Here is a 24,418-nt window from a genome sequence, read left to right as displayed (position 1 = left end):
ACACAAATGAATCCTCGATGAAAAAATTTGTATTGATGATTTTTTTGTGTCGAGTTACTCAATTTACTTGAGTAGTCGTTGCAGCCCTAGACCGAAAATCTTAGTGCTCTAGTAACTAGTAGACATCACAAAATATCTTAAGACTATGTCCCAGAAGATGTTATTTTTATATATATATTTGAAAGAGAACAAGAAACATTCAGATATTTGCACATTATCTCATAATCAATTGGAGGGTGTAAATGTAATCACAAATATACATTTTGGTGACGTTTTGTGAAGGACGTGTATGTAACAAAAGGAAAAAAACACAAAGCAATCATGTTCTGATATTGGTATAAGAATTGTATGTAATTGGGCACTTCAGGTATTAAATTAAAATCAAATGTACTATTGATTTGGTCTTGCTGCTTATTTTCTTATTCTATTCTACTGTTTTATGTATTTTGCTTTTTATGGGTTTTAGCAATGGTTTTAAATAAATTAGATGTGAAACTTTCCAATGTATTTTGACATGTTTGCCTGGGGCTTCCAAAAGAATGACCGGGTCCCCCAGCAAAGGGAAAATTTGGGAGCTTCCCTTTACAGTTGGGAAGGGGGGGGGGCACCAGTAAGTTTAACCTAGGGGTGCAGGCAATAAGAAGGGGAGATGTTTTCCACCAACACTGTGCCACCTTATTACATCAACCTCAGACTAAACCTATCCCACGGTATCTTATAGCAGTAATTCCAAGTTGGAACTACTGCAGCCACCCCATCTTTACTGCAAAAATGTCAGCTTTTGCTGTCTTTTAGGAACTCTGTACAGAATTCTAAGGAGCCCCATTTGTCCACAGAGCCCTTATTGGAAGTCACTAGTTTAGGGACTAAAGGGGTATTCCAGGATCCTCAGGATAGGCCATCAATATTTGATTAAGCACCCTGGACGATCAGCTGTTTCAGGGTAGCCCCACCTCTACATGGCTCCATACACTGTGTAATGGACAGAGATGGTAACTAAAGCACTGCTCCCGTTCACTTCAGTAGGAGCAGCGCTACAGTTACCAGCTCCTTCCACTACACAGTGGACTGAGCTGTTTGGTTCCAGTGCCAGAGTAAGGGTCCATTAACATGACCGTAGGCCATCCGTGCCTGTATTGTGGACCACAAGCGGCGGTTCCACAATATATGGGAATCGGCCATGTGAATCCTGTATCAAGTAAATAGGTCCGCAATCCTCAAGATACAGTGTGGTGCGGAGCGTAGGCATGGATCGGAAGCAAGTGAATGGGTCCGCACGACAATACAGGATTCACACAGCCGGTGCCCATGGATTGCAGACTGTATTTTGTGGTCCGCAGCATGGGCATGGATAGCTTACGTTTGTGTGAATGTACCCTTACTCTGAAAGAGCAGATTGGCAGGGGTGTGTCAATCAGATATTGATAGGCTATCACTATTAAAATCCTGGACAAACCCTTTAATACCTTTTATTTAGCCCTAAATAAACATTGCGGCCAATTTTATCCACACATAGAAGTGTCTGTGTCTTTTTTTACTGTTTCTCTTTTATAGTAATCTTGTTAAGTATTGGGAGTTGTGCTGCCATGTAATATTCTAGCACCACTCCTCCTCATCTCCATGTGAAGATTGTGGGCACTGTATGAGATCATGTCATCAGAATATGGCACTCTTGATAGTTCGATTGATCATGGAATACCTACAGCAACTTCGAGAAGACGGGTTCCTGTAGAAAGGATGTTTGGTGGCTAGCGTCTGTAGGTAGAAGTCATCTTGGAGTATTGTGCTCAGTACTGGAGACCATATCTCCAGAAGGATATTGATACTTTGGAGAGAGTTCAGAGAAGAGCTACTAAACTGGTACATGGATTGCAGGATAAAACTTACCAGGAAAGGTTAAAGGACCTTAACATGTATAGCTTGGAAGAAAGACGAGACAGAGGGGATATGATAGAAACTTTTAAATACATAAAGGGAATCAACAAGGTAAAAGAGGAGAGAATATTTAAAAGAAGAAAAACTGCTACAAGAGGACATAGTTTTAAATTAGAGGGGCAAAGGTTTAAAAGTAATATCAGGAAGTATTACTTTACTGAGAGAGTAGTGGATGCATGGAATAGCCTTCCTGCAGAAGTGGTAGCTGCAAATACAGTGAAAGAGTTTAAGCATGCATGGGATAGGCATAAGGCCATCCTTCATATAAGATAGGGCCAGGGGCTATTCATAGTATTCAGTATATTGGGCAGACTAGATGGGCCAAATGGTTCTTATCTGCCGACACATTCTATGTTTCTATGTTTCTCAGTCACCTGAGGCATCTATAATAATAGGCTAGGTAGCTTTTTAAATAATCATCTCAGCTTTTTATATGGACGCACAGGCTGGCTGAGTTGCTGTAAGCTGCCTGTCTTTCTAGTGCAGTCACTCTATTGTGCAATATGCCACTTGTGCAACTGGTGGGCACTGGGGCCCCACGCTTGCTCAGGGGCCCACCCTTACTCAGGGGGACTTACTGGAAAAAGTCTAAGGCGTACCAATACACCTTAGACTTTTCCCTGCCATTCATCAGCGCAGTGAGCGCTGTGAACGGCAAGGGCAGCGCACCGATGCTGCTGCTGCTTGAAACAACCAATAACAAAGCTCCTTACAGTAAGGAGCTTAGTGATTGGTCAGTTTGAGCGGGCTGCCGGAGCTTATGCCACACCACTCTGAAGTAAGGAAGCAGGCGCACGATCCTCACTGGCGGGGTAAGTGGCCTTGCTGTGTAGTGAAATTTAGTAAGGGTCCCGGATGTGAGCGCCTTGTTTTTCCCTATAGTGATGAGTCTGCAGCGCTCAGCCGAGCGCCGTCTCTCCTCCCTGCTGAGTGCGGTACTGAAGACAGCCTCAATAGAAGGTCTAGGGGACCGTCTTCACTACCGCGCTTAGCAGTAAGGAAAAGTGGCTGAGCGCTTCAGACTCCTGCTTATAGAAGTCAGTGAGGGTCTCAGCGCTAGACACGCCAACAGGAGACCAGCAGCAAGCAACACCAACCTCAGACTTGGGTCTGACCGCCAGCTGCAAGACAGCGAGGAAAGGGGAGGGAGACCCTCAGGGCAGGTCATTCTATTGTCCCATAGCCATAAAAATAAAGGAGGAGCAGCTTATAGGTGCAGCAGACTGTGATGTGCCTGTGTACCCGGTGCGGGGCCCAGCACATGCCTCCTGGCTGATACACAGATGTCACAGCATGACTGACTTACAGATACCCCTACTCTCATTGCCAATGCAAGTCCTGGAGATAACAGGGGAGAAGAGAGGAGGCTGAAAGCACCATGGAACAGGAGGCTGCATGAGCGTTAGGGTCGGGTTCACACACAGACAGTAGTGACCAAGGAAAAGCATCACTGTCCCACTATATACCGTACACTATTAAACAATGTGCACTATAGTCCATGACACTATCACACTATATACCGTATACTGTATCACTATGTACACTATAACAGTATATACAGTACATTATCACACTATGTACACTATAATTGTATAACAGTACACAATCACACTACATCCCACTATGTGCACTACATACAGTACATTATCACACTGTTCTACCCTAAGCCTACCACCCTGACCCTGCAGAGCCCTGTGCTACCCTAAGGCCTCAAGCACACGGACGTTTTTTTTCACGGTCCGCAAAAACGGGGTCCGTAGGTCCGTGATCCGTGACCGTTTTTTCGTCCGTGGGTCTTCCTTGATTTTTGGAGGATTCACGGACATGAAAAAAAAGTCGTTTTGGTGTCCGCCTGGCCGTGCGGAGCCAAACGGATCCGTCCTGAATTACAATGCAAGTCAATGGGGACGGATCCGTTTGACGTTGACACAATATGGTGCCATTTCAAACTGATCCGTCCCCATTGACTTTCAATGTAAAGTCTGGAGTCCCTTTTATACCATCGGATCGGAGTTTTCTCCAATCCGATGGTATATTTTAACTTGAAGCGTCCCCATCACCATGGGAACGCCTCTATGTTAGAATATACTGTCGGATATGAGTTAGATCGTGAAACCTAATTTCCGACAGTATATTCTAACACAGAGGCGTTCCCATGGTGATGGGGACGCTTCTAGTTAGAATATACTACAAACTGTGTACATGACTGCCCCCTGCTGCCTAGCAGCATCCGATCTCTTACAGGGGGCCGTGATCAGCACAAGTAACCCCTCAGGTGCCGCACCTGAAGGGGTTAATTGTACTATCATATCCCCCTGTAAGAGATCAGGGCTGCCAGGCAGCAGGGGGCAGACCCCCCCCCTCCCCAGTTTGAATATCATTGGTGGCCAGTGCGGCCCCCCCCCTTTCTCCCTCTATTGTAATAATTCGTTGGTGGCACGGTGTGCGCCCCCCCGCCCCCCCCTTCCTCCCTCTATTGTAATAATTCGTGGGTGGCACAGTGTGCGCCCCCCCCCCTTCCTCCCTCTATTGTAATAATTCGTTGGTGGCACAGTGTGCGCCCCCCCCTTCCTCCCTCTATTGTAATAAATCGTTGGTGGCACAGTGTGCGCCCCCCATCGGCCCCCCCTCCCTCTATAGCATTAACAACATTGGTGGCCAGTGTGCGGCCTCCCATCTCCGCCCCCCCCCCCCCCCCCGATCATTGGTGGCAGCGGGTTACTAGCAATAGTACAATAGTAAAAGATTCATACTTACCTGGGAGCTGCGATGTCTGCTTCCGGCCGGGAGCTCCTCCTACTGGTAAGTGACAGTTCATTTAGCAATGCGCTGCACAGACCTGTCACTTACCAGTAGGTGGAGCTCCCGGCCGGACACGAACATCGCAGCAGCCGGTAAGTATGAATCTTCTACTATTGTACTATTGCTAAGTAACCATGGCAACCAGGACTGTAGTAGCGTCCTGGTTGCCATGGTTACCGATCGGAGCCCCAGCGATTAAACTGGGACTCCGATCGGAACTCCGCTGCCACCAATGATGGGGGGGGGGGGGCGGAGATGGGAGGCCGCACACTGGCCACCAATGTTGTTAATGCTATAGAGGGAGGGGGGGCCGATGGGGGGCGCACACTGTGCCACCAACGAATTATTACAATAGAGGGAGGGAGGGGGGGGGCGCACACTGTGCCACCAACCTATTATTACAATAGAGGGGGGGGGGCCGCACTGGCCACCAACCTATTATTACAATAGAGGGGGGGGGCCTCACTGGCCACCAATGATATTCAAACTGGGGAGGGGGGGGAGGATCTGCCCCCTGCTGCCTGGCAGCCCTGATCTCTTACAGGGGGCCGTGATCAGCACAATTAACCCCTTCAGGTGCCGCACCTGAAGGGGTTAATTGTGCTGATCACGGCCCCCTGTAAGAGATCGGGTGCTGCCAGGCAGCAGGGGGCAGTCTTGTACACAGTTTGTAGTGTATTCTAACTAGAAGCGTCCCCATCACCATGGGAACGCTTCTGTGTTAGAATATACTGTCGGTTCTGAGTTTTCACGAAGTGAAAACTCAGCTTTGAAAAAGCTTTTATGCAGACGGATCTTCGGATCCATCTGTATAAAAATGAACCTACGGCCACGGATCACAGACACGGATGCCAATCTTGTGTGCATCCGTGTTCTTTCACGGACCCATTGACTTGAATGGGTCCGTGAACCGTTGGCCGTGAAAAAAATAGGACAGGTCCTATTTTTTTCACGGCCAGGAAACACGGATCACGGATGCGGCTGCAAAACGGTGCATTTTCCGATTTTTCCACGGACCCATTGAAAACGGAAAACGGCACAACGGCCACGGGTGTACACAACGGTCGTGTGCATGAGGCCTTAGCCTACATAGCCTCATACTGTGCCAACCTGACCCTGCAGAGCTCTCTGTGCCACCCTAAGCCTACATAGCCTCATACTGTGCCAACCTGACCCTGCAGAGCTCTCTGTGCCACCCTAAGCCTACATAGCCTCATACTGTGCCAACCTGATTCTGCAGAGCTCTCTGTGCCACCCTAAGACTACGTAGCATTAACATCCAATCTGAGACCACTATTAACTGCCTGAATAAGGTACGTTAAAAACAACTTTATGTGTTCTTTTATAAAAAAAAAATCGGTTCTCCACCAAATTTGGCGATCAGGCTAGTAGTATGAACTGGTGTATAAAGGATATTTATAAATACTTCCTCCTCAACTCACTCTGGTGTGAGTTAAGGAGGAAGTATTTATAAATATCCTTTATACACCAGTTCACACTACTAGCCTGATCGCCAAATTTGGTGGAGAACCGATTTTATAAAAGAACACAATAAAGTTATTTTTAACGTACCTTATTCAGGCAGTTAATAGTTTTCGATAGCAGTACGTCCATTTTCTATCAAAAAGCATTTAACTACAATCTGAGACCACTGCAGAGGGGGAAGCTCTCATGTAACAGTGTCCCCAGCTTTAGGCGTTGGAGGAATGACTGTAATAAAGAGTCTACTGTTCGCGTCTATACCAGCAAAAACTGGTGGCACTGTTTAGGTGGCAGTGGTCTTATGTTTAGTATATGATGTCAGCTAAATTTAAAATTGTCTAAATTTGCTATTTATGCATGGCTGACAGTTCTAGAATACTAGTAATGGTTTCCCTGCTTAAATAGCAAACCCTTAATGTTACGTAGGCCTTCGTATTAACTATTTGAATTACTGTAACTTTCGTACTCCTCATCGGCTAAAAATACTCCTCAAAAATGGTAAGAGAAGTATTTTTACTCTTCCAGAAAAAATGTAGCGCGACCTCTGGTTGCCGTGCATGCTGTTGCCTGCGGTAATGTGTGTCATGGCCTCGGTTGTGTTCAACTTGACCCGGTTATCGTGCGCTGTTGCCAGCGGCAATGTGTGATTGTTGCAGCATGTAGGTGCCTGCCCCTTATATCCTGCTTCCCTTCCCTGTTTGGTGCTGGAGGGGTTAACTATCTGGCTGGTGGGGATCTGGGTGTGGCCTCTTGGTTCTTTATATCCTGGTGTTGTGAGTAAGAGTACAGTTGCCCTCCAGCCTTTGTGTTAGCTGGAGTGTTGCTCCTTTCCTGGATATTCCATCTGTCCAGTGGGCGGGCCTCCTAGCTAGACATCGTTGTCACCATGATGTCTCCCCTATGTTCCCTATGTCTTTACCTTCCCTTGTATCTATGTTTGGTGTGGGTTATGTGCGGGGTCTGTTGTATGTCTAGTTGTCGTTACATGTCTGGCATTTGGTGTCTGTCTTCCAGCATGTTTGCTAGACATTTTCCCCTGTGAGTCGCATAACCTCCAAAAGGGGGTGTCAGGGTTCCCCGGAGGGGGAATCACGTCGGTGAGCAGCTCTGCCTGGTGCCTCCATGCTTTCTGTTTGCATGGGGGTCCGGTTGTCGTTGTGGCCACGGCAGGTAAGTGCGTATTGTTTCCGGGCTCTTACCTGCCGTTTCAGTGGCCAGTGGCGTACCTCTAATATAGGCAGACCACGCAGCTGCTACGGGGCCCGGAGAAGATGTAAAGCCCCGCCCCCTGATTATACTACAATAACAATAGAAACTGCTTGAGTTTCTATCTGGGGCTCTGGTGGGCCCTGCTTCCCCTGATCCCAGGGCCCCTACCCCCTTACAAACTTTGTGTATGTTTCTGTGGCTGCCGTAGTTACAGACTGTCCCCGCTGTAAGCTGAGCTCTCTCTCTTCTGTCAGCTGAGCGCTGAACTGGCCAATCAGCGCAGCCGACAGATACAGAAACCAGAGAGAGTGAGGACTGCTGCTCCCATGTGAGACACCACGCTGGCCCTGCCTGTCTCAGTGAAGGCTGACTGCCGGACAGGACCCGCAGAGCCAGAGACTGAGTGAGTGACAAGAAGTTCATGACCTGGTTGTTGGAGGGGGGCAGTGATTCTGCCTTCCTAAGCAGCAGAGACCAGAGTTGCTTGTTTTTTTGGGAGGGAAACACTTCTCTATATAAGCATCAGTAGCAGAGTTCATGGCAGGGGTCAACCCCTTGGAACTCTGCTTGCTGCTGTTTATATACAGGACATTGTGCCCTAGACAGAATCCCCCCCTTCCCCCCTCCCCATGTACTCTGCCTGGTGCACACTAAGCATCACAAGCAAGCAGAGTTAATGGCAGGGAGGGAGGTCTGCTTGGGTAAAAAATAATATATATAATTTCTTAATTGAATAAAAAAAATGTTCAAGGCATTTCTATACTACCGGTACTTCATTCCTTAAAATATAAGGATTTCTGTGTTGTTTTTAAATATTTATAATTTAAGGATTAGGGATGACCGAACTTCTGTTTTCAAGTTTGGTGTACAAGGTTCGGATTATCTAAGAATTCTGTTATGGATTCCGCTAACACAGACCATTAGTTATGGTAGCGGAATCCATGACGGAATTCTTAGATAACCCGAACCTTGTACAAGCAAACTTGAAGACCCAAGTAGTTCACTCATCCCTATTTAGGAATTAATTGTAACCAGTTGGGAATAAAAAAAGAATATGCATATATACATACACACACACTAGTTGAACCTGAACAATATACACGCACACACTGTCCTCAATATACAGTAATTATAATATATATATGTATAGCGCCAATACAGAGAGGGGCATTATATGTACTGCACTGGGGGCCATTGTGTGTATATATATATATATATATATATATATATACTTCAGGGGGCATTATATATATTATACAAGGGGCACTGCAACGGGGTTTTATAAAATACTGGGGCCACTATAACTTATTACCACTAGGGGCTTTAAAGGGGAGCCTTCTTACTGCTGGGGGCACTATAGGGGGGTATTATTATTAAGTACAATTAGAGATGAGTGAATTTCCGCTTATGAAATTCATTCACACTTTGTTTTGTGGTGAAAGGTGAATTGCATTATGGATTCCATTACCACGGACCATAACACAATTCTTTGACGGAATGCATAACGGAATGCCTTTAGAGGCATTCCATTATTCATTCCATCATAATAGAAGTCTATGGGCTGCAAAACGGATCCGTCCCGATTCCGTTATGCAGGAGAGGACTCTACCTCCACACTCTGTCATTGTGCCGCTCTGTGGCCTCCTGATGCTGCTGCCACTTCCACTCATAATGGAAACGGAACGGATCCATTTTGCAGCCCATAGACTTCTATTATGATGGAATGAATAACGGAATGCTAAAGGCATTCCGTTATGCATTCCGTCAAAGAATTGTGTTATGGTCCGTGGTAATGGAATCCATAATGCAATTCACTTTTCACCACAAAACAAAGTGTGAACGAATTTCATAAGCGGAAATTCGCTCATCTCTAAGCACAATATAGAGGAAATTACAAATAAAGTGGTTGTTTTGTGGGGTACTGTCAGGGCCACTATTAATATTCAGGGCAATCTAAGAGCACTATTATTATGGGGGAGACTATCTTTATGGCAGTGTAATTTGTATAGTATTTGGGGGCACTGGGGAGCACATAGTCCACAATATTGGGGATGGCAGCAGGATGACAATGTTCGGGCACAAGAAGGGGAAGGATGATAAGAAAAGTGAGGAACCTAAGATGTCTGTGTGCTGAACTCTGCAGAGACAGCAAGAACCATTATATATATAAATATATATATATATATATATATATATATATATATGTATATTTTACATAAATTGTTCTTTATATTTGTTGAGGGAGGGGCCCAATGCCAAGTTTTGCTATGGGGCCCCATGATTTCAATGTACGCCTCTGTCAGTGGCTGTCCCTTTCCTTGTAGCTAGGTCAATGGAGACTCCTGTTTATCCGCGTCTGGGATGAACAGGTCATCTCCTGCTCCTAACCTCATTGCAGGGATCTTCAGGACGACTCAGGGTCCGAGGTTTTTGTGTATGAGCCCACATACCATCTTGATCTGCTCATACGGTTATGAGTCAGGGCCAGGATTAGGGCGGCATTAGGAGGTGACCTGCTCCCCTTTTCTGGTGTCCAGGCCTAGCTGCTTTCTATGCTATACTGTGGGGAGTTTTCCCCCCACTCCCCATCGTGACACCACCAGCGTGCTTGCACACTATAGGAAAAAGTGCCAGCTACTCTGTTGGCCTGGACTGCAGAAGTGCATACCGGCCTGGCAGTATTTCCTATAGTGTGCAAGCACGACCCCTGCTGTGGGATTACAGGGTGGTCATAACCATGGAAACGAGCAGTGTATAATGTGATGGAATAATGAATCCAGCCAGCAAAGGAACAATATGGATAATAACAATACATTAGTAAGTGCCTTGTATTAATTTCATAATTTCATCTACATAGCAAATGTCACTTGCTGAAGTGACAAAACCCCTTAAAGCTCTATCCCCCAAGTCCTCCGTACACGTACCTGCTTGGCTGAACGTGCATGTGTCCTGAACAGGGAGAGGGGAGAAAGCCACTACTGGACACCTCTGGCGGTGGATTATCTCCCCAAGAACAAAATACAGTAACTGCACAAATTAGATCTGCCCCGAAATCTTTCTTCAGGGAAGAGTTATGAGGCCCCCATACACATGTTGAGTTGGGTCCTGCCAAAATTGGGGAGTTCATATCCAGGGGTGGACTGGTCATTTACCCTACAGGGAAACTTCCCGATGGGCCGATGGCCAGGGGGCCGCCCGAGCCCTCCTTGCAGCCGCTGGCCAGGTACATAACAATCTTAATGCTACAAGCATCAGGTATTTAGGTACCTGGCCAGCAGACGCAGATGTCCTCCTGAATTCAACTGTATCACCGTCCTCAGTGTGGTAATAGGGCAGTATTTTATGCTGCACTGTGGTATTTGGTTTTGCTGGGGTGGTATTTTGTGCTGCGCTATAGTATTGCAGGCTGCGCCTACTTCTGTTGTCTATGCCTATTTGTGGCTTACGTTGCCCTGCTTTTTGTCGTTTTGGGCTCGCCTACAACATGGGGCCACTTTTATTTTATTTTTTCCAGGACCACTTTAAGTTTCAAGTCCCCCTGGATATATCCTAGCAATATGCCACCAATATCTTTGATGAAACAACCATCAGAGTACTAATGGAAGGGGTAAAAAAGCCAATGTAAACAGAGCCTACTGCCCAGTTATTGAATAACAGGTTACTTCATATTTTTCTACAATGGCACACGGATGAGGCAGCAGATGGTTGACTTGAACTTAATGAACTCCTAAAGACGCTTCCTTTCATTACCACTAATGTTCATATTTTTCTTTTTTTTTTTATTCCCAATTTCTATTTCCTGGCCATTGTGAGTTTTTATATTCATTCTATCTCTTAAGCTTCCCCACTCCCCTCCCATTAGATATATATATATATATAAATAGCTGCACTAAGTGCTGTCATCAAAACGCTCATAAAAAGCTGATTTTCCTGTCCCAAAAGAGAGCTTTCATTCTAACATTTGTCTTTTATATCTTTAATAGAAATCTTGACTATAATTTATCAGACGCCATTTGGAATTAGCATTTTAAATGACATAACCAAAAAGTTTGAAATTATAGAAGTTTCTCCCCTACTTCCTGAATTATCAGATGTGGTAAATGTCCAAAGCAGACGCAGAGGGACCTTTATAAAAGCTATACCTGCATTTGAATAGTTGGGAACTCTTCCCTATTCACCGAGATTTCTCCAACGCAGTTTAGATCATGTGTAAAAACAAAATCTGGACATATAAAATTACCAGCTTGTGCTTGGAGGTTAAGTCTAGAACTCTTAATCTCCTATTAAAGCTGCGGATATACACAGCAGACTAAACAAGCCTTGTAGAGTACAGCATGCAGGATACCTTCCTCACAATACATAGTAAGGTGCTGTTCTGTGCTAAATCTGCTCCATTTCCAGCCACTCCTGTCTTCTGAACACAAATCTAAGCAAAATTATGATACAATCAAATTTGATCAACTGTGAATTAATCAGTTTAGCTTAGTTGAGCATTCAGGAGAAGTCAGAGGGGTGAGCCATCAGAGAGGCTGTCTGATGTCATTGACACTGGACAGCATGGAGCTGCTTGCATTGTATGGGGCAGGCAGAGAGGAGGGAGGCTGCTGCTCCAGCCAGTTATCATAGTGAAGAGGAGGAAACTGGATACGGATGGAGTACAGTTAACACGCCTGTTTTCTGAGATTTCTGAGTTGTGTTATCTAATCTAAGCAAACACCTTCAATTGCTTTTCAATGGCTTTTGTCTCAAGATAACACTATGAGTTAAGAAATTTGAGTTAAGAGCTGGAGTGCTAACCCTGCTACATCTGTAGTTTAGACAAATGTGTAGGACGTGGGTGGAGGCGAGATAGAACACAATAGAAGAGATATATAATATGTAGAAGGGAGGAGAGTAGGAAGAAAAGAAGTAAAAGGAAAAAACAGAGTAATTTTTTTTTTGTGAATGTAATGGTTGGGTGGGTAGGGGAGGTGTGGGATGGGGCGAAGGGTTGAGTAATTGGGTTATGCTGGGTATTATCTACAGAGGGGGGTTGGCCATCGGCCCTCCTTTTTTCTGTATCAAATATAGCACTATTTAAAGTAAATGTGTACATCTGGATAGAAACAAATCTATTACATAGAGGAGTATTTATACTGTTATCAGGATTAAGTTCTGAAGTATGAAATCGATTATTTTGGAAGGGTGGCTGGACAAGTTTTGATAGAGAGTTATAATCATAAAGAGCGAATATAGACCAAAGGTTTGGCGTGGGAGGTGGAGATTTGGAGAGTCGATGGCTTTGGTCCTCATGTACATACTTTGAATTTGTGTATTTGAGGAATGGTTTCTTCCATTGGGGTAATAGTTTTGGAACTATTTATATTGTAAGGAATATGTCTAGATAATCTTGATGCATTTCTTCGTATATTTCTTGAATTGTAATTTATATATGGTCGATGAATGAGTGATTTGTACTCGCATACTCTTTTATGAAACAAAATTAATAAATAATAAAGATTACCTAAAAAAAAAAGAAGAGGATGAAAGGGGACATAGAGAGAGGAAAGATTTCTTTATATATTTCTCAATTTTAAGGGCTAGTCCTGTGGGAAATTAAAGGGATTCTGTCATGAGATTTGAGGCCTATAACCTAAACATATGGCCAGGTCCCTACTAATACCCTGAATCCGAAACTGACCTTATTAAATGTGCCTGTGGCTCTATTAGCATATAAAACAGGTTTTTATAACCTGTCATTCAACTACCTAATGTGCCCAAGGGGACGTCGCTTCATACAGGGTGCCCGGCTGCAGCCATCTCCGTCTGGTGCCCAGCGCCGCCTTCCCACTAGAAATCGCCGCCCTCCCTTTCTATAGAGCCGCCTTCCTCACCTCAGCCCCGCCTCCGCAATCGTCCTGTCCCTCTGCCAGATCCCGTGCGTGCGCACTAGGCATAACCTGAGGGACCGGACGATTGTGGAGGCGGGGCTGAGGTGAGGAAGGTGGCACTATAGAAAGGGAGGGCGGCGATTTCTAGTGGGAAGGCGGCGCTGGGCACCAGACGGAGACGGCTGCAGCCGGGCACCCTGTATGAAGCGACGTCCCCTTGGGCACATTAGGTAGGTGAATGACAGGTTATAAAAACCTGTTTTATATGCTAATAGAGCCACAGGCACATTTAATAAGGTCAGTTTCGGATTCAGGGTATTAGTAGGGACCTGGCCATATGTTTAGGTTATAGGCCTCAAATCTCATGACAGAATCCCTTTAAACCTATTACTCACATCCAACATGGCAAAATATAGCATTCTGTCACAACAAAGTGTAATGTTTCTGCAATTCTTCCTGTACTTTGTCATACTTACTAGTCCCCGGATGTCTGGTAGTTCCATCCCACATTTTACGGTGTCCTCTCCATCATGCCACTCCTCTTTTTACTCCCCGCCGAGACTATACATCAACCACACTAAATCGGGAGTGTGGCTTCTTCCCCTTACTCCATTAAGCCAGCTGCCTTCTGCTCAACTGCGTTGTCATGTAACAGAGATGAGCAACGTAGTGACAAGGATGTGGGCAAGAACAGGTCAGATGGTGGGTGGGCAGAGGACGGCATGTGGGCATTAACAGGGGACAGGTAAGAGCAAGTGAGCCAGCCAAACATTTAAAGGGGTTATTCGAGACTAACAAATGCTCCTCCATATGCTGGGCCCCTCACACTGAATCTACTTACCTGGCTCTACGCGCCGCTCCTGGTCCCCGCACCGCACGGCAGCATCTCCCTGTACACGGGTGAAAACATCCGGTGTCGGGGGGGGGGGGGGCAGCCAATGGCAGGAGGTAACGGGAACGAGCCTCCCTAGCATCGCGGGTGACACTTTCTTTTTGACTAAAATGCTTTCCTTGGCTCAACATCATGATTTGAAACAGGTTTCAGGCTACACAAATGTCAATGCTTGGAGGTCTGTTAATGAGGTTAATCACAATAAATACTGCTTAGGTAGAGCTGTGTAATCGTCTATCGTTACCTATATTTTGCAAGTCATATCTCCTTTCTAGTCAGCTGCCATCACACCAGGGCTTACTTACAGAGCTGCCCTGTTGTTTAAGTGAATGTTATGTATATGTGTTGATTTGTGTAATTGATAAATGCATTACAATTCAAGTTCAATAAAATTATGAATTCAAGGTCAGCAAAGGAAATCTGTCAGCCGGACATGGACACCTATGGATCTTTTTTTATTATTATTGATTCACATGTATTGCAGGCAACAAAACATCTTTGAAGTTTGCTTTTATAAAAATAAAAAAATCTGCAATGTTTGGCTTCTTCAGCTGCCATGTATTAGAGTGATGCCACACACAGCTTTTTGTGTCAGTTTTTAAGCCAAAGCCAGAGGTGGAGGACTTACACTTCTCCTGCCGGATCCACTTCTGGTTTTGACTGCCACAGAAAACTGTGTATGACACCAGACTTGCAATACTTGGAAAGCTGCTCAGTGCCGTTCTGTGCTAAATCCGTCAGACTGGTTCTGTGACAGCTCACTTACCAGCCACTTCTAATCCATATCCAAGATGAATTATGCTAAGATCAAAGTTGATCAACTACGAATTGCTTATAATTTAGCTTAGTTGTGGGCAATCAGAAGACAGGAGGGTGAGCCATCAGAGAGTCTGTCTGATGGAATTGACACTTAACAGCATGGTGCAGCTTGCAGTGTATCGTATTACATGCATGGTGCGAGAAGCCAAATGGTCCATTTTTTATTTTATTTATGAAAACCATTTACAGAAATATTTTAGCCCATAAAACATGCAGTTAAATAAAAAAAAGATCCAAAGGTGTCCAGATCCTTTAAAATAATGGGTATATATACATGAAACGCTGCTCGGTGGTGAAGTATCACGGTCGGCGTGGCTATCACATGCGTGACACAGAGGGAGGGAACGAGGAAGGCCCTGCCCAAGTGAGAGGGAAGATGGTGACCCCTGACTCACCTGGCGGCTGGCACCTGGCTGCCCTGACGTCCCTAGACGGGTTCCTCACCCGTACGCCGATCACGTGCCTAAAGCCCTGGCTTTCCCTGAGCTGAGCCCTAGGTAGTGAACAGGGCGATGGGAACACTAGTCCGCACCACTAACTCTAAGGGAAAACACCAAGGGGAGGACAGACAACACAGACTCAACATATATTCCCAGGTGGGCGACAACAGGAGACAACAATAAGCCAAACAGGGATCCGGAGGGTAGCACACAGGAACAACAACCAGGATTAACCACTCCAGTGGGTCAGTATAGATGTCCAGGCAGGAAGCTCTATAACTGGCAACTAGAGAAGTGTGAGGGGAGAATATAAGGAGGAAGGGAGTGGCAGACACGAAACAGCTGAGGAGGAGAAGCTACGGATCCCTGAGAGAGACAAAAAGGATAGCAAGGCAAACACAGAAAACAATAACTAAGAAACACCATGATCTTTAGATATAGAGCGCGCAGCCACCCGCTGCGACTTCCTGACCCCGGGTATAACGGAGTCAGACGTGGCTCTTGATACCCTCGTGACAGTACCCCCCCTTTCACGAGGGGCCTCCGGACACTCAGGACCAGGTCTCTCCGGATGAGAGGCATGGAAAGTCTGAATTAACCTGTTGGCGTTTACCTCTGACGCTGGAACCCACATTCTTTCCTCAGGACCGTAACCCCTCCAATGCACAAGATACTGAAGAGAGCGGCGGACCCGACGAGAATCAACAATTCTGGCTATTTGAAACTCCAGATTACCATCCACAATAACAGGAGGAGGTGGCAGCGGCGATGGTTCTAGAGGTGGAACATACTTCTTGAGTAACGATTTATGGAAGACGTTATGGATCTTAAAAGTCTGAGGTAGCTCCAGGCGAAAAGCCACAGGGTTAATGACGGCTACTATTTTATAGGGACCAATGAACCTAGGACCCAGTTTCCAAGAAGGAACCTTTAACTTAATATTCCTAGTAGACAACCACACATAGTCATTCACCCCTAGGTCCGGACCTGGCGACCGTTTCTTATCGGCCATGCATTTATATTTACCACTCATCTTTTTCAAGTTAACTTGCACCTTCTGCCATACCGATGAAAGAGATGAAGAAAAACTTTCCTCTTCGGGAACCCCAGAAGACCCCCCCTCTTTGAAAGTACAAAATTGGGGATGAAAACCGTATGCACCAAGGAATGGTGACTTGCCAGTGGACTCCTGATAATGATTATTTATGGCAAACTCAGCTAACGGTAAGTATGATGACCACAACTCTTGGTTTTCAGACACAAAACACCTTAAATATGTTTCTAGGTTTTGGTTGGTACGCTCAGTCTGTCCATTCGACTGAGGATGGAAAGCTGAGGAAAAGGACAAGTGAACCCCCAAACGGGAACAAAAAGCTTTCCAAAACTTAGAAATAAACTGGGTTCCCCGATCCGAAACCACATCGGAAGGGACCCCGTGAAGCTTCACGATTTCACTGATAAACACCTGAGCGAGAGTTTTAGCATTAGGAAGTGCGGGTAGCGCAATAAAGTGTACCATTTTGCTAAACCTGTCTACTACTACTACCAAGATAACTGTTTTACCCGCCGACAACGGTAAGTCAGTGATGAAATCCATAGACAGATGTGTCCATGGCCTATTGGGAATGAAAAGTGGCAATAAAGACCCTGCTGGACGTGTATGAGAGACTTTCGCGCGTGCACAAGTAGAACAAGTAGACACGAAATCCATTACATCCTGACGCAACCTTGGCCACCAAAAACGACGAGATAAAAGCTCCAAGGTTGCTTTACTACCCGGGTGTCCAGCAAGTGCCGAATTATGATGTTCTTTTAATAATTCAAGACGCAGGTTTAACGGTACAAACAATTTCTCTGAGGGGCAAGAGGCCGGGGCGTCCCCCTGAGCCTCTAACACCTTTCCCTCTAGAACAGAGTGTACAGCAGAGACAACCACTCCTCTTTGTAAAATAGGTACCGGATCACAAACATTACCCCCTCCAGGGAAACTACGAGATAATGCGTCTGCCTTGGTATTTTTTGCCCCAGGACGATAGGTGATTATAAAGTTAAATCTGGTAAAGAATAGCGACCACCTAGCTTGTCTAGGGGTGAGACGTTTAGCCGATTCTAGGTACAGAAGGTTCTTGTGATCCGTAATCACCGTGACGGGGTGGATTGCTCCCTCTAAGAAGTGACGCCACTCTTCAAGCGCCAGTTTAATCGCCAACAGTTCCCTATTTCCAATATCATAATTCTTCTCTGCAGAAGATAATTTTTTGGAAAAGAAAGCGCAAGGACGCCATTTGCCAGGAGACGGACCCTGAGACAATACAGCTCCCACTCCCACCTCTGACGCATCTACCTCGACAATAAAAGGCTGGGAGACATCAGGTTGAATTAGAAGAGGTGCCGAGGTAAACCTCTCCTTTAGAGAGGAAAATGCATCTTTAGTGGCGTCAGACCATTTGGAAAAATCCGTCCCCTTCCTAGTCATGTCGGTAAGGGGTTTAACGATCACTGAATAATTTTTAATGAACTTTCTATAGAAATTAGCGAAACCCAAAAACCGTTGTAGGGCTTTAAGGTTCTCAGGAAGATCCCAATCTAAAATTGCCTGGACCTTCCCAGGATCCATGCTGAAACCTGAAGCAGATAATAGATATCCCAGGAACTGTAATTCCTGAACAGCGAAGACACATTTTTCAATTTTCGCATATAATTTATTCGTCCGTAGGACCTGTAGTACTTGCCTGACATGCACCTCATGTGTTTTCAGATCAGCCGAATAAATTAAGATATCATCTAGGTATATGACTACAAACCTGCCGATGAGATGACTAAAAATATCATTAACGAAATGTTGGAAGACAGCAGGGGCATTGGTCAGACCGAAAGGCATAACAAGATTTTCATAATGCCCCTCAGGGGTGTTAAAAGCTGTCTTCCACTCATCCCCTTCCCTGATACGAATCAGATTGTAGGCCCCCCTAAGATCAAGTTTGGAGAACCACTTAGCACCCGCAATCTGATTAAAAAGGTCAGGAATGAGAGGAAGAGGGTATGGGTCACGGATGGTTATCTGGTTTAACTCACGGAAATCTAAGCAAGGACGCAGGCCCCCATCTTTCTTTTTAACAAAGAAAAACCCTGCAGCCACGGGTGAAGAAGAGGGTCTGATGTGTCCCTTAGCCAGACTCTCGGAGATATAATCTTTCATGGCTTGTCTCTCGGGACCCGAAAGATTATACAACCTGGACTTGGGTAATTTTGCCCCGGGAATCAGGTTAACCGGGCAATCATAAGGACGATGAGGTGGTAGTTTCTGACAACCCTTTTCAGAAAAAACGTCCTCAAAGTCCGGAATAAATGTAGGTAGGGAAGCTATGGAGGCGATTAAGCAATTGTTATTTAAGCAATTCTCTCTGCAATGCTCACTCCACTCCAATATCTCCCTGGCCTGCCAATCCACCACTGGATTGTGCGCTACCAACCAGGGAAGACCCAATACCACCGGAGAGGGAAGGCCCTCCAGAACGTAACATGAAAGACACTCATTATGGTGGTCCCCTACCCGAAGGTGTAAATTACGAACAATGTGGGTGAGGTTTCTCTGAGACAGAGGAGCAGAATCTATAGCGAATACGGGAATAGGTCTCTGCAGCGTACAGAGAGACAAACCCATAGTGCGGGCAAAATGGGCATCAATCAAGTTTACCCCTGCTCCACTGTCTAGAAAAACAGAAATAGACTCCGTCTTAACTCCAAAAACAATGACCGCTGGTAACACAAATTGAGATGTTCGTATGGAGGAAACGTATACCCCCCGGCTGACATCCTCCGCACAGCCCGGGGTTAGTAGTTTTCCGACGGTCTTTTGTTTTTGAGAAAGGAGGGACAGACATTAATGAAATGACCCCTCCCCCCACAGAAAAAACAAGCCCCCCCCCCCTACAGCGAATCTCGGGAGGACGGACCTGACGAGAAGTTCCGCCTAGCTGCATAGGCTCATCTAAGTCAGTACAGGCTGACTGTTGCTTGGGAGAGGTAACCAATTGCTCCGGAATTTTCGATCTCTCCCTAAGACGTCTATCTATTCTGATAGAGAGGGACATAACAGCATCAAGGGAAAGGGGGGTCTCATACAGCGCCAGTGCATCCTTAACCCTTTCAGATAACCCAGAGCAGAACTGACTCCTGAGAGCCGGGTCGTTCCACTGAGTATCCGTAGCCCACCTACGGAACTCTGAGCAATATTCCTCTGCTGACCGATCTCCCTGTAGGAGTCTCCGTAACTTCGACTCAGCCAGGGCGACTCGGTCAGGGTCATCATATATGAGACCCAAAGCCCCAAAAAATCCCTCCACTGACCGAAGAGCCTGAGAACCAGGGGGTAACGAGAACGCCCAGGATTGCGGATCCCCCTGAAGCAGGGAAATGACAATCCCAACCCGCTGTTCTTCATGACCTGAGGAGTAAGGGCGCAACTTAAAATATAATTTGCAGGCCTCACGGAACGTTGCAAATTTGTCCCTTCCCCCAGAAAATCTGTCGGGAAGAGCAACCTTGGGTTCAGTGACAACCTGGTTACCCATAGCAACCGCTGGGGGTGCGGTCTGCTGCATTTGCTGCTGTTGTTGGAGAACAGACGCCTTCAATCCTGCCACCTCCAAAGACAGGCTTTGAAGCTGTTCTGCCAAGGCATCAATAGGATCCATATTGGATTCTAAGTAGAGAGAGAAAAAATAATAATAAATTAAAAAAAAATTTTTATTTTTTCTTTTTTATTTTTTTCTAAAAGTAATGGCCAGTTATAATATCACGGTCGGCGTGGCTATCACATGCGTGACACAGAGGGAGGGAACGAGGAAGGCCCTGCCCAAGTGAGAGGGAAGATGGTGACCCCTGACTCACCTGGCGGCTGGCACCTGGCTGCCCTGACGTCCCTAGACGGGTTCCTCACCCGTACGCCGATCACGTGCCTAAAGCCCTGGCTTTCCCTGAGCTGAGCCCTAGGTAGTGAACAGGGCGATGGGAACACTAGTCCGCACCACTAACTCTAAGGGAAAACACCAAGGGGAGGACAGACAACACAGACTCAACATATATTCCCAGGTGGGCGACAACAGGAGACAACAATAAGCCAAACAGGGATCCGGAGGGTAGCACACAGGAACAACAACCAGGATTAACCACTCCAGTGGGTCAGTATAGATGTCCAGGCAGGAAGCTCTATAACTGGCAACTAGAGAAGTGTGAGGGGAGAATATAAGGAGGAAGGGAGTGGCAGACACGAAACAGCTGAGGAGGAGAAGCTACGGATCCCTGAGAGAGACAAAAAGGATAGCAAGGCAAACACAGAAAACAATAACTAAGAAACACCATGATCTTTAGATATAGAGCGCGCAGCCACCCGCTGCGACTTCCTGACCCCGGGTATAACGGAGTCAGACGTGGCTCTTGATACCCTCGTGACATGAAGATAGGGATAATTTTGTAGACAGCAAAGGTTCATTAGCATATATAGAGCAGTTCATTTTAGAACCTAACAGTGTTTGCAGGGCAATTTCAAAATTTGGTATTTAGGGCCCACCAGAGGAAATGATTCTAAAGACCACCCCCCACTACATAGAATTGTATTATAATCTTTACTGTTATCACTCTACATATCAGTCATGTCTGATTATTTGTGAATCGCCTATTAAGAAATAGACCCCAGGAACAATTGATTGGCTCCATTGTAAGCTCCACATGTTGTTTTCCTCTGCTAGACCTTTGGACCCATTATTGTGTCAAAGCCTGTGATCACCAGAAGATCCTGTGAAGCTCAAGTGGACTAATTTGACCCAGTTTGGAGGCCTTTTAGTAAATGCAACGCCACCTACTAGTTTCCTATCAAATAGATCATTATTATGTATTAATAGTTCTTCTTTACTTGATTATGTCATCTCCAAATATGTCCATACTGTATTTCCGCCTGTGTTTTAAGTTTTCATACATGATTTCTTAGCAGTCAACAGTGTCTCCATATAAATTGTACCAAGTGGCGCACAGTCGTTTTTTGGTTTTTCTTTGTCACCAGCTCTTAATTTCTGCCTTATTAGCGGTTCTGAGCATGGACTGGCCATTCTGTCACCATCACATTGACTGTCACCTGCCATCTTCTCTGTCTAACGTGTCTTTTGAGTTCTAAAAATGGCTGAGCCTCTGTGACACGGATTTGAATTCCTTTCCATCTCTTTGCCGAGGAGCCTTTTAAATGTTAAAAGCTTGGTCTTCAGAACGCAGACGCTGTGTTTCATCTTCCTTTTTAGGCTAACGATCTCTCTGGTGGCTCCCACAGAACTTTTAGAATTTATTCAAGAGGCAGGTGGTATAAATAACGCTTCTTATCAGATGTATCGGATTCTAATCTGTCATTATTCAGATGTGTGAGAAGCTCTTGCTCCCTGGTGTCTTTATAATGGCGCGGGTCAAGAGATGTCCCCTAGATTGGCAGAAGGATGCTGACTTTTCCCATCAAGACATTTCTGAAAAAGTACTATTTCTGACCAGCAAAGACTCAGCGTTTCCCAAAGAAACATTATCATTCCTGCAACAGTAATTCATCATGTTACCAGACAGACATTTTCATAGAGTGTGCTGAAGGTCGTGTCACTCCACACCTAGAACAATGTTACTAATTCTTACCAGTTGTATTTCCTAATACATTATATTAGTCTAAAATGTTATCTTGACTGGTAACCTGTTTTTTTTCCTTTTCCTGTTCTTCCCTTTCCTTTCCCTTTCCCCCTCCCTCCTTCCCTACTCTTTCCATGTTTGTCATATTTTATTTGTTCTTGTATCAATGGCTTTATTTCTTTTGATATGGATATGTGCATATTATTTTTCAAAAATGTAAAGAAATGTTTTCATTTATTCATTTGGAGTGATGTAACTCCACAGTATGTATTTTTGAAAATACCTTTAAAATAAAAAAAGTTTACATATATTAGTCTATGAAGAATATCATTCCCTTGGAATGTATTGGCTCTGTGTAGAAGAATATTTGTCACTCTAAAATTATGAAAACTATTTAAAACATTAAAAAAAATATGAAAACTAGATACACTAGTGGTTATTTCTGTCGGAGTTGAAGCATAATAAATTCTTAAAGTTAATAAACAAAATGTCCAGCTCACCATGTATCCTATATCCTCCGTGAACGGAACGAACCAGGTAAGTTCTCAAGATATAAACAGCAGAAAAAGGTTCCAGCACTATTGAAGATTCTGTTGCTTTGTCTTTATTTTCGGTAACAAATTACATCATGTGGACACCATCTCACACCCCCGCACATTGATGTGCGGGGGGTGTGAGATGGTGTCCAAATGATGTAATTTGTTACCGAAAATAAAGACAAAGCAACAGAATCTTCAATAGTGCTGGAACTTTTTTCTGCTGATTAATAATTTTTTCATTAATTATAGAGTGACAAATTATAATCACATGAAACATAATTTTATAACAGAAGCAAGTCACATTTCTACTGAATAGCCCTCAAGTCTACTATATACATACATTCTTTCATCTGTAAGGCATCATGCACACAACCGTGTGCCAGCCTTGCCCGTGCTGCGGAGATCAATTTACTTGAATACTCATGCACTACATTTTTGCGGTGCGGAGGCACGGACAGAAAACCCACAGAAGCACTCCATAGTGCTTCCATTGGCTTCCGATCCATGCCTCCGTTCTGCACCATATCTCCCAGATTGTAGACCCATTCAAGTGAATTTGCGGTCCACAATACAGGCACGGGTCGCCTACCGTCGTGTGCATGAGACCTAATATGTATGGGGCAACCTGAGTATTCCCTGACACTTGCACTAGGAGCACCAACAGAGAACTACCTCTCCCTAGTGAAATATCGCTTTGCCCACTGTTACCTTATATTACAAATTAGATATAGTTTCTTGCAGACACATAGGAGGAGATTTATCATCTCCCTTGCGCCTGAACAGTGGCGTTAACGAGTTGCATCCCATGTGTTTGCGCCTTTTTTAAAAATGGTCTCATCTCTCGGATTTCATGCCGCCCCTCGCCACTTTCCCTGAAGGGGGCGTGGCAAGGGCAGGAAGGGGGCACCGCCAGCCCCACACCCTCACAGGTTTATCTTCATTTACGCCAGCTTTCTGGCACAGAAATCTATGGCAGCTCTGAGCTGTCATACATTTCTGTTTAGACGCATGGACTGCCGGAGAATGTGCCTAATTTTATGACGAGGCGTACGCAGAAAGCGCTTTTCAAGATAATTTTCCCCCCACACAGCATAAACAGCACCCAACGGGGTATTGCAATTTTTAAAATCTTGTTATGTTGCACATTTAAATTGTATGTGTTCTCATTTTTTTTATCAATTTCAAAACATTTAGGTTAGGCCTCATTTAGATGGCCATAATGCGCCTGCCTAATGTCATCCGTATAATGACCACATGTTCTAACCCTACTGTGGGTTGAATAACCTGAATTAGGAGAATCCTAGATCCTTATAATGCCGTTAATTGTGGTTATTAGACCCAAGGCCTGACTGGGACTTCTGAATGAGGTCTTATTTGTAACACGTTTTATGTCTAAAAAACAATAAACTTGTACATAGGGGAGAGTTATGAAAACTGGTGTAAGGTTGAACTGGCTTAGTTGTCCATAGCAACCAATCAGATCCCACCTTTTATTTTCCAAAGGAGTTCTGAAAAATGAAAGGTGGAATCTGATTGGTTGCTATGGGCAATGAAGCCAGTTTTCATAAATCTCCCCCATAGTGTTTTGTAAAATGATGGCAAATGTGAAGTTGCCACGGGCACTATCTTTGCTTACAAGACACAGCTTATGATTTAGAGACCATCTATACTACTGTATATTTCTAAGCGCTAAGGCAATGTATAAGCCATAATAAAACAACCATGATAGGAAAGTAATGGAATGGAATTGCCTAAAAACATTCCAATCTT

General features: G+C 45.0%; 1 protein-coding gene across 1 annotated transcript in view; it reads left to right on the top strand.

Annotated features, from left to right (window-relative positions):
- MEGF11 (multiple EGF like domains 11) overlaps positions 1-24,418 on the top strand; it is a 370,671-nt gene that overhangs the window by 149,797 nt on the left and 196,456 nt on the right. The gene's annotated exons all lie outside the window — the stretch shown is intronic.

This window comes from Bufo bufo, chromosome 1 (genome assembly GCF_905171765.1).
Source record: "Bufo bufo chromosome 1, aBufBuf1.1, whole genome shotgun sequence".
Taxonomy (NCBI): Eukaryota; Metazoa; Chordata; class Amphibia; order Anura; family Bufonidae; genus Bufo; species Bufo bufo.
Note: the sequence above shows the minus strand (reverse complement) of the source record. Positions and strands in the feature narration are given on the sequence as shown.